Here is an 8,566-nt window from a genome sequence, read left to right on the forward strand (position 1 = left end):
AAAGCTAGAAGATCATGGGCAGAGCTCCTGCAGACTCTAAGAGAACACAAATGCCAGCCAAGACTACTATACCCAGCGAAACTCTCAATTACTATAGATGGAGAAACCAAGATATTCCATGACAAAACCAAATTTACACAATATCTTTCTACAAACCCAGCCCTACAAAGGATAATAGGGGGAAAACACCAGTACGACGAGGGAAACTATACCCTGGAAAGAGCAGGATATTAAGTTTCTTTCATCAAACCCAAAGAAGATAACCACACAAGTATAAAATTAAAATCAAAAATGATAGGAAGCAATAACCACTACTCCTTGATATCTCTTAACATCAATGGACTCAATTCCCCAATAAAAAGACATAGACTAACAGACTGGTTACGTAAACAGGACCCTACATTTTGCTGCATACAGGAAACACACCTCAGTGTCAAAGACAAAAATTACCTTAGAGTAAAAGGCTGGAAGACAATTCTACAAGCAAATGGTTCCCGGAAACAAGCCAGAGTTGCCATTCTAATTTCAGATAAAATTGACTTCCAACCTAATGTCATCAAAAGAGACATGGAAGGTCACTACTTGCTGGTCAAAGGAAAAATCCAACAAGAATAACTCTCAATCCTGAACATATATGCCCCAAACACAAGGGCGCCTTCATTCATAAAAGAAACTTTACTAAAGCTCAAAGTACACTGTGCACCTAACACAGTAATTGTGGGTGACTTCCACACTCCACTCTCACCAATGGACCGATCAGGAAAACAGAAACTAAACAGGGAGACAATGAGACTAATTGAAGCTTTGAACCAATTGGAGTTAACAGATATATATAGAACTTTTCATCCCAAAGCAAAAGAATATACCTTTTTCTCAGCACCTCATGGTACCATCTCCAAAATAGATCATATAGTTGGTCACAAGACAGACCTCAACAAATATAAGAAGACTGAAATTATCCCATGTCTCCTATCAGATCACTATGGAGTAAAAGTGGTCTTTAGTAACAGTAAAAACAACAGAAAGCCCACATACACATGGAAACTGAACAATACTCTACTCAATGATACCTTGGTCAAGGAAGAAATAAACAAAGAAATCAAAGATTTCTTAGAAATTAATGAAAATGAAGGCATAACATACACAAATCTATGGGACACAATGAAAGCAGTGCTAAGGAGGAAAACTCATAGCTTTGAGTGCCTCCAAAAAGAAATTCGAGAGAGCATACACTAGAAGATTAACGGAACAAATGAAAGCCCTGGAACAAGAAGAAGCTAATTCACCCAGGAGGAGAAGAAGACAGGAAATCATCAAACTCAGGGCTGAAATCAATCAAGTAGAAACCAAGAGAACCATACAAAGAATCAACAAGACCAAAAGCTGGTTCTTTGAAAAAATCAACAAGATAGATAAAACCTTAGCCAGACTAACCAAAGGGCACAGAGAAAGTATCCAAATTAACAAAATTAGAAATGAAAACGGAGATATTACAACAGAAACCGGGGAAATTCAAAAAAACCATCAGATCCTACTACAAAACCCTGTACTCAACACAACTGGGGAATCTGGAGGAAATGGACATTTTCTTAGACAGATACCAATTACCAAAATTAAACCAGGATCAAATAGACCATCTAAACAGACCCATAACCCCTAAAGAAATAGAAGGGGTCATAGATAGGCTTCTGACCAAAAAAAGCACAGGACCAGATGGCTTCAGTGCAGAATTCTATCAGACATTCAAAGAAGACTTAACACCAATACTCTTCAAACTTTCCACCAAATAGAAACAGAAGGAACACTACCCAACTCCTTCTTCGAAGCCACTATTACGCTGATACCAAAACCACACAAAGATCCAACTAAGAAAGAGAATTTCAGGCCAATTTCCCTTATGAATATCGATACAAAAATACTAAATAAAATTCTTGCCCACCGAATCCAAGAACACATCAAAATGATCATCCACCATGATCAAGTAGGCTTCATCCCAGGGATGCAGGGATGGTTCAATATAAGGAAATCCATAAACGCTATCTACTACATAAACAAACTCAAAGTAAAAAACCACATGATCATTTCATTAGATGCTGAAAAGCATTTGACAAAATTCAGCATCCTTTCATGCTAAAAGTCTTGGAAAGGACAGGAATCCAAGGCCTAAACATAGTAAAAGCAATATACAGCAAACCAGTAGCCAACATCAAACTAAATGGAGAGAAACTTGAAGCAATCCCACTAAAATCAGGGACTAGACAAGGCTGCCCCCTCTCTCCATATCTTTTCAATATAGTTCTTGAAGTTCTAGCTAGAGCAATTAGAGAACATAAGGAAGTCAAAGGGATACAAATTGGAAAGGAAGAAGTCAAACTATCACTATTTGCAGATGATATGATCATATACTTAAGTGACCCCAGAAACTCTACTAGAGAACTCCTACAGCTGATAAACAACTTCAGCAAAGTGGCTGGCTACAAAATCATCGCAAGCAAATCAGTAGCCTTTATATATTCAAAGGATAAACAGACTGAGAAAGAAATTAGGGAAATGACCCCCTTCACAATAGCTACAAACACCATAAAGTATCTTGGGGTGACTCTAACCAAACAAGTGAAAGACCTATATGACAAGAACTTCAGATCTCTGAAGAAGGAAATCGAAGAAGATCTCAGAAAATGGAAAAATCTTTCATACTCATGGATTGGCAGGATTAATATAGTTAAAATGGCCATCTTGCCAAAGGCAATCTACAGATTCAATGCTATCTCCATAAAAATCCCAACCCAGTTCTTCATAGAGCTAGAAAGAGCAATTCTCAAATTCATCTGGAATAACAAAAAACCCAGGATAGCTAAAACTATTCTCAACAATAAAAGAACTTCAGGGGGATTCAGTATCCCAGACTTTAAACTCTATTACAGAGCAATAGTGATAAAAACTGCATGGTACTGGTACAATATCAGGCAAGCGGATCAATGGAATATGATTGAAGACCCAGAAATGAACCAACACACCTATGGTCACTTGGTCTTCAACAAAGGAGCTGAAAGCATCCAGTGGAAAAATGATAGTTTTTTCAACAAATGGTGCTGGTTCAATTGGAGGTCAGCATGCTGAAGAATGCGCATCGATCCGTTCTTATCTCCTTGTACCAAGCTCAACTCCAAATGGATCAAGGACCTCCACCTAAAACCTGACACACTGAAACTAATCGAAAAGAAACTGGGGAAGACCCTGGAGGACATGGACACAGGGGAAAAGTTCCTGAATAGAACACCAATAGCTTATGCTCTAAGATCAAGAATTGACAAATGGAACCTCATAAAACTACAAAGTTTCTGTAAGGCAAAGGACACTGTCAAAAGGACAAAACGTCAACCAACAGACTGGGAAGGGATCTTCATCAACCCTAAATCCAACAGAGGGCTAATACCTAATATATACAAAGAATTCAAGAAAGTAGAACCCAGAGAAACAAATAACCCCATTAAAAAGTGGGGTACGGAGCTAAACAAAGAATTTTCACATGAAGAACTTCGGAGAGCTGAGAAACACCTTAAGAAATGTTCAACATCATTAATCATTAGGGAAATGCAAATCAAAACAACCTTGAGATTTCACCTCACACCAGTCAGAATGGCTAAGATCAAAAACTCAGGAGACAGTAGGTGTTGGTGAGGATCTGGAGAAAGAGGAACACTCCTCCACTGCAGGTGGGATTGCAAGATGGTGCAACCACTTTGTAAATCAGTATGGCAGTTCCTCAGAAAACTGGGCATGTCACTTCCTGAGGACCCTGTTATACAACTCCTGGGCATATATCCAGAGGATTCTTCAGCATGCAATAAGGACACATGCTCCACTATGTTCATAGCATCCCTATTTGTAGTAGCCAGAAGCTGGAAAGAACCTAGGTGTCCTTCAACAGAGGAATGGATACAAAAAATGTGGTATATTTACACAATGGAGTACTATTCAACTATTAAAAATAATGAACTCATGAAATTCTTAGGCAAATGTATGGAGCTGGAGAACATCATACTAAGTGAGGTAACCCAGTCTCAAAAGATCAGTCATGGTATGCATTCACTGACAAGTGGATATTAGCCTAGAAACTTTGAATACCCAGGACATAATCCACAAATTAAATGATGTCCAAAAAGAATGGAGGAGTGGCCCCTGGTTCTGGAAAGACTCAGTGCAAGAGTATAGGGGAATTCCAGAACAGGGAAATGGGAAGGGGTGGATGGAAGAACAGGGGGATGGAAAGAGGGCTTATGGGACTTGCGGGGAGTGGGGACCCAGAAAAGGGGAAATCATTTGAAATGTATATAAAAATATATCAATAAAAATGTATATACAGCTAGCATTATATAGAGAGACTAAGTTATATTTAATTATATATATATATATATATATATATACATATATATACATACATACAAATATTTCTTTTTTTAAAACTTTTTTTTATTCGATATATTTTTTATTTACATTTCAAATGATTTCCCCTTTCCTAGCCCCCCCACTCCTAGAAAGTCCCGTAAGCCCCCTTCTCTCCCCCTGTCCTCCCACCCACCCCTTCCCACTTCCCCGTTCTGGTTTTGCTGAATACTGCTTCACTGAGTCTTTCCAGAACAAGGGACCACTCTTCCTTTCTTCTTGTACCTCATTTGATGTGTAGATACAATAGCAATTAGTGAAAAAAGAGACCACAACTTTAAAGGAGAGTGAGAATGGGTCTATGGGAAGGTTTAAAGGGAGGAAAAGGAAGGGAGAAAGGTAATTAAATTATAATCTCAAAAAAACAGTTTAAAAATTATATCTTTTGATCTATTACCACTGTATTTTATTTGATATTTTACCATTATATGTGGGGTTTTTTGTTATTTTTCTTGGTTTAAATTTTGTTTTCTAGTCTCCTTAAATGTAAACTATTGAGGACTTTGAAAGAGTACCATTTTCCTGTGTACTCAGACATCAGAATTGAGAAGGCACAAATCTTTTTTAACTTGGAAACATAGAAATCATGCCCTAACAAATCCTAGTATGCTCACTCCTAGAATAATTTGGGACATTTCTGGGCATGTTTACAATGTATCATTTAAAAGGAATGAAACATAGTACCTGTGAAATTCTTTGTGAAAATTATGTCCAACATGAACCACATAAGAATTCTACCAGCAAGTTGTTTTTTTTTTTTTTTTTTTTTTTTTTGATAATCACTTTGAAAACAGAAACTTGGATTGGAATCAGGAAGGCCTGTGGAGGAAATGAATACAGGAGGAACAAGCAGGAGGGAGATGCTGTGGGTGAAACTAGACTCAGCTCCCTTCTGATGATAGGAGAAGTCATGCACATTGGTGTACTTAGTGAATGCCACAGACATTTTTCTCATTCCTCATGGGCAAAATGTAGAAGGTTAAGCTCTCTAACACTGTACCTGTGTCCTAAGCCAATTAACCACAGAGCATGTACATAGTAAACACTCACACACATTTGTAAAATTCAATCCATCAGAAGGGATATTTATCATCGGTATCCAGTCTGCATTTGAATTTTTTTCAGTCTTAAGAATGAAACCTAGATCCTTGTATAAGTTAAGCAAGTGTTCCATTTTTCTTAAAAGACATGCTCTTGCTTGAAAATTAGTGGAAACACCAGACATATCATATTCTTCTTACATGAGAGAACAAAAACTATCAAGGGCATGAACCAAGAAATTCTACATTCAAATACAAGTTTGACAATTTGTAAATGCCTGGAACAAGTTACTTAACTTCTTATTATTTTGGTTTGCTAAGCTTTAGAAGCAAATTGCACACAGTATCAGATGTGACAAATATTTTAGGGATTTAATGATGCATGCAGAGAGAGAGGGGGAGGGAGGGAAGGTGGAAGGGGAACAAGAAAGAGAAGAAGGAGAAGGAGAAGGAGGAGAAGGAGAAGGAGAAGAAGAAATAATCTGTTAAACATTTCCCAATATGTGCTGATAAGAGAATTATTGTTCTTTTCTTTCCTCCTGGCACTACCAGTTACCAATTTTCATAGCACCTCTGTGATGAAACACATTATGAGAAAAGTTAATTATAGCTCTGTCAGAACAGAAGACTATCCCACCTGGAAAACTAGATGTTCTACATCATTTATAGACATTCTCACCTGGTACTGGCTTCTATATGATTTTTAATAAGCAAAAATAACTTTATGTATCTATATTTTTGCTCAACATCTTTGTTTTTTGCAGTGGCCTTTTTTATGAATTTACAAGCTTTTATACAATTATTACTTCTTTTATTTTCTCTTTTTAAGATCAACTCTTGACTTCCCTCATTATGAGTATATGAGTGGGGAGAGCTCCCTTCTTCACAATATCCCTGGTAAATGCCCTTTTCAATAGCGGTGACTCATGTGTGGCAAGACACTTGAATCATTGATGATAATGAGACGGCAACAAGTTATTGCTTGAAGTTAAATTTATTTATAGATGATATGATCCAGTTATTATAAAAAGTATGACTTATAGTTTCTTTGAAACTTCTTATAATCCTCTCTTATTCATTTGATTAAATGTTTTTTCAATATATTTCATCATTATAAAATAGAGAAATTTCTCCATCAATACTTCATACATTGCTCAGAAAAAGTCAGTGAAATTTTAAAGATAAATAAGATAGCAGGAAATTTCAAACAAGATACTAAAATAGATAAAGTTGGGCTGGGGAGTTAGCTCAGTGATTCACAGCACTTCCAGTTCTTTTAGAGTATCCAAGTTCAGTTTACAGCACCCAAAGACACACAAACCACAACTAATTATGACTTTAGCTCCAAGGAATGTGTGCTCTTTCCTGCCATCTATGACCACTGCACTCACATTCATATACCTATACAGAGGCACATAAATAAAAAAAAAGTAAAGATAAAGTTGACCCTCATTCATCCACCCTTCTAGATAAATAAATACCAGACAAACATTGATACTCCCTATCAAATAAAAGAAATACAGAAGAAAATTATAAGTTGAAAGAATGAAGTAATAATAAGGTAATTATTGCTAACAAAAATCCTGTAACATAAAGGAAATTATAAAGTGACCTTCCCCTTAACAACAGATGAGGGAAAGTATCTGCCCATTGTTGAGGTCAAAAGGCAAAGGCTCCAACTGAATATTTAATTTTCTTCTCAAATAAAGCAGTTGTGTGCAAAACCCTTAGGACTGAGAAATTAAATCAACAGAGTTGTTGGATATTAAAGTTCAAAAAATGTAGCACCTCTACATTCTAGCAAAGTATTATCTGAAAGCAAACCCAAGAAAGCAATTCTATATACAAGAATTACAACCAGTAATAAAATTCCTAGGAATAAATAAATAACTAACCTGGAATAAATTTAACCAAATGAGAGAAATGATCCAGTACCCTACACGGAATGAATGTGTAAAACACTGATGAAATCGACTGAAGAGAATGCACATGTGAAAAAACAGTATTCTCAAAATGTCCATATTACACAAATACTACATATCCAAAGCAATGTTTGCAGTCTTTACAATCTGTTCACATTACAGATTCAATGAAGCTCTTACAGGTTGGTATTAGTGGCATTCTTCACACTGCTTTAAGGGAAACAAACAAAAAAACCTTAAACAATTCTGTATGAAACCACAAAACAAAACAAAACAATACAAAATTCCCTGAAAAGCCAAAGCTATCTTGAGGAAGAACAAAGCAGGATTCATTTACACTATCTGACCTTTAAACATATTGTAAATATGCGGTAATCAAAGCAGATGATTATTGATATAAAACCAGACACAGAGACCAATGGAAGAAAAGTACAAATCCAGAAACAAATTTACAGTCAACTGATCTTCAAGTAAGATACTGACAAAATGCTTCCAAGGAAAATATATTTTCAGTAAACAGTACTTAGGAAAGTATTAATCTACACGCAGAAGAAAGAAATTAGACTCCTATTAGATTTTAAATGTAATCTATAAAACAACTAGAAGAAAACATACAGAAAATGTTTCAATGCATTGGAACATGCAATTGTTTTGTCCAAGATCCTCAGAACACACTACAATTAAACAAAAAAATTTGTTCCCTACAAAGTGTGTATATGAATAAGTAGAAAAGTCTTTTCATGCTCACTTTGGCAGTACAGACACTAAAATTGGAATGATACAGAGAAGATTAGCATGGTCCCTGAGCAAGGATGGCACACAAATTCGTGAAATGTTCCATATTTTTATGCAAAAGCTCCTAACCCAAAACATCCAGGAAATCCAGGACACAATGAGAAGACCAAACCTAAGGATAATAGGTATAGAAAAGAGTGAAGATTCCTAACTTAAAGAGCCAGTAGATATCTTCAACAAAAGTATAGAAGAAAACTTCCCTAACCTAAAGAAAGAGATGCCAATGAACATACAAGAAGACTACAGAACTCCAAATAGATTGGACCAGAAAAGAAATTCCTCCCATCATAAAATAATCAAACCATCAAATGCCCTAAACAAAGAAAGAATATTAAAAGCAGTAAGGGAAAAATGTCAAGTAAC

The 8,566-nt window shown here is 36.1% G+C and overlaps 1 non-coding gene across 1 annotated transcript; it reads left to right on the plus strand.

Moving 5' to 3' along the window:
• The first annotated feature begins 8,148 nt into the window (after window positions 1-8,148).
• Window positions 8,149-8,255, plus strand: LOC127675845 (U6 spliceosomal RNA). The gene has a single exon (XR_007975535.1). It is a non-coding gene; the product is annotated as a U6 spliceosomal RNA (small nuclear RNA).
• Window positions 8,256-8,566: the final 311 nt, after the last annotated feature.

Source organism: Apodemus sylvaticus, chromosome X (genome assembly GCF_947179515.1).
Source record: "Apodemus sylvaticus chromosome X, mApoSyl1.1, whole genome shotgun sequence".
Taxonomy (NCBI): Eukaryota; Metazoa; Chordata; class Mammalia; order Rodentia; family Muridae; genus Apodemus; species Apodemus sylvaticus.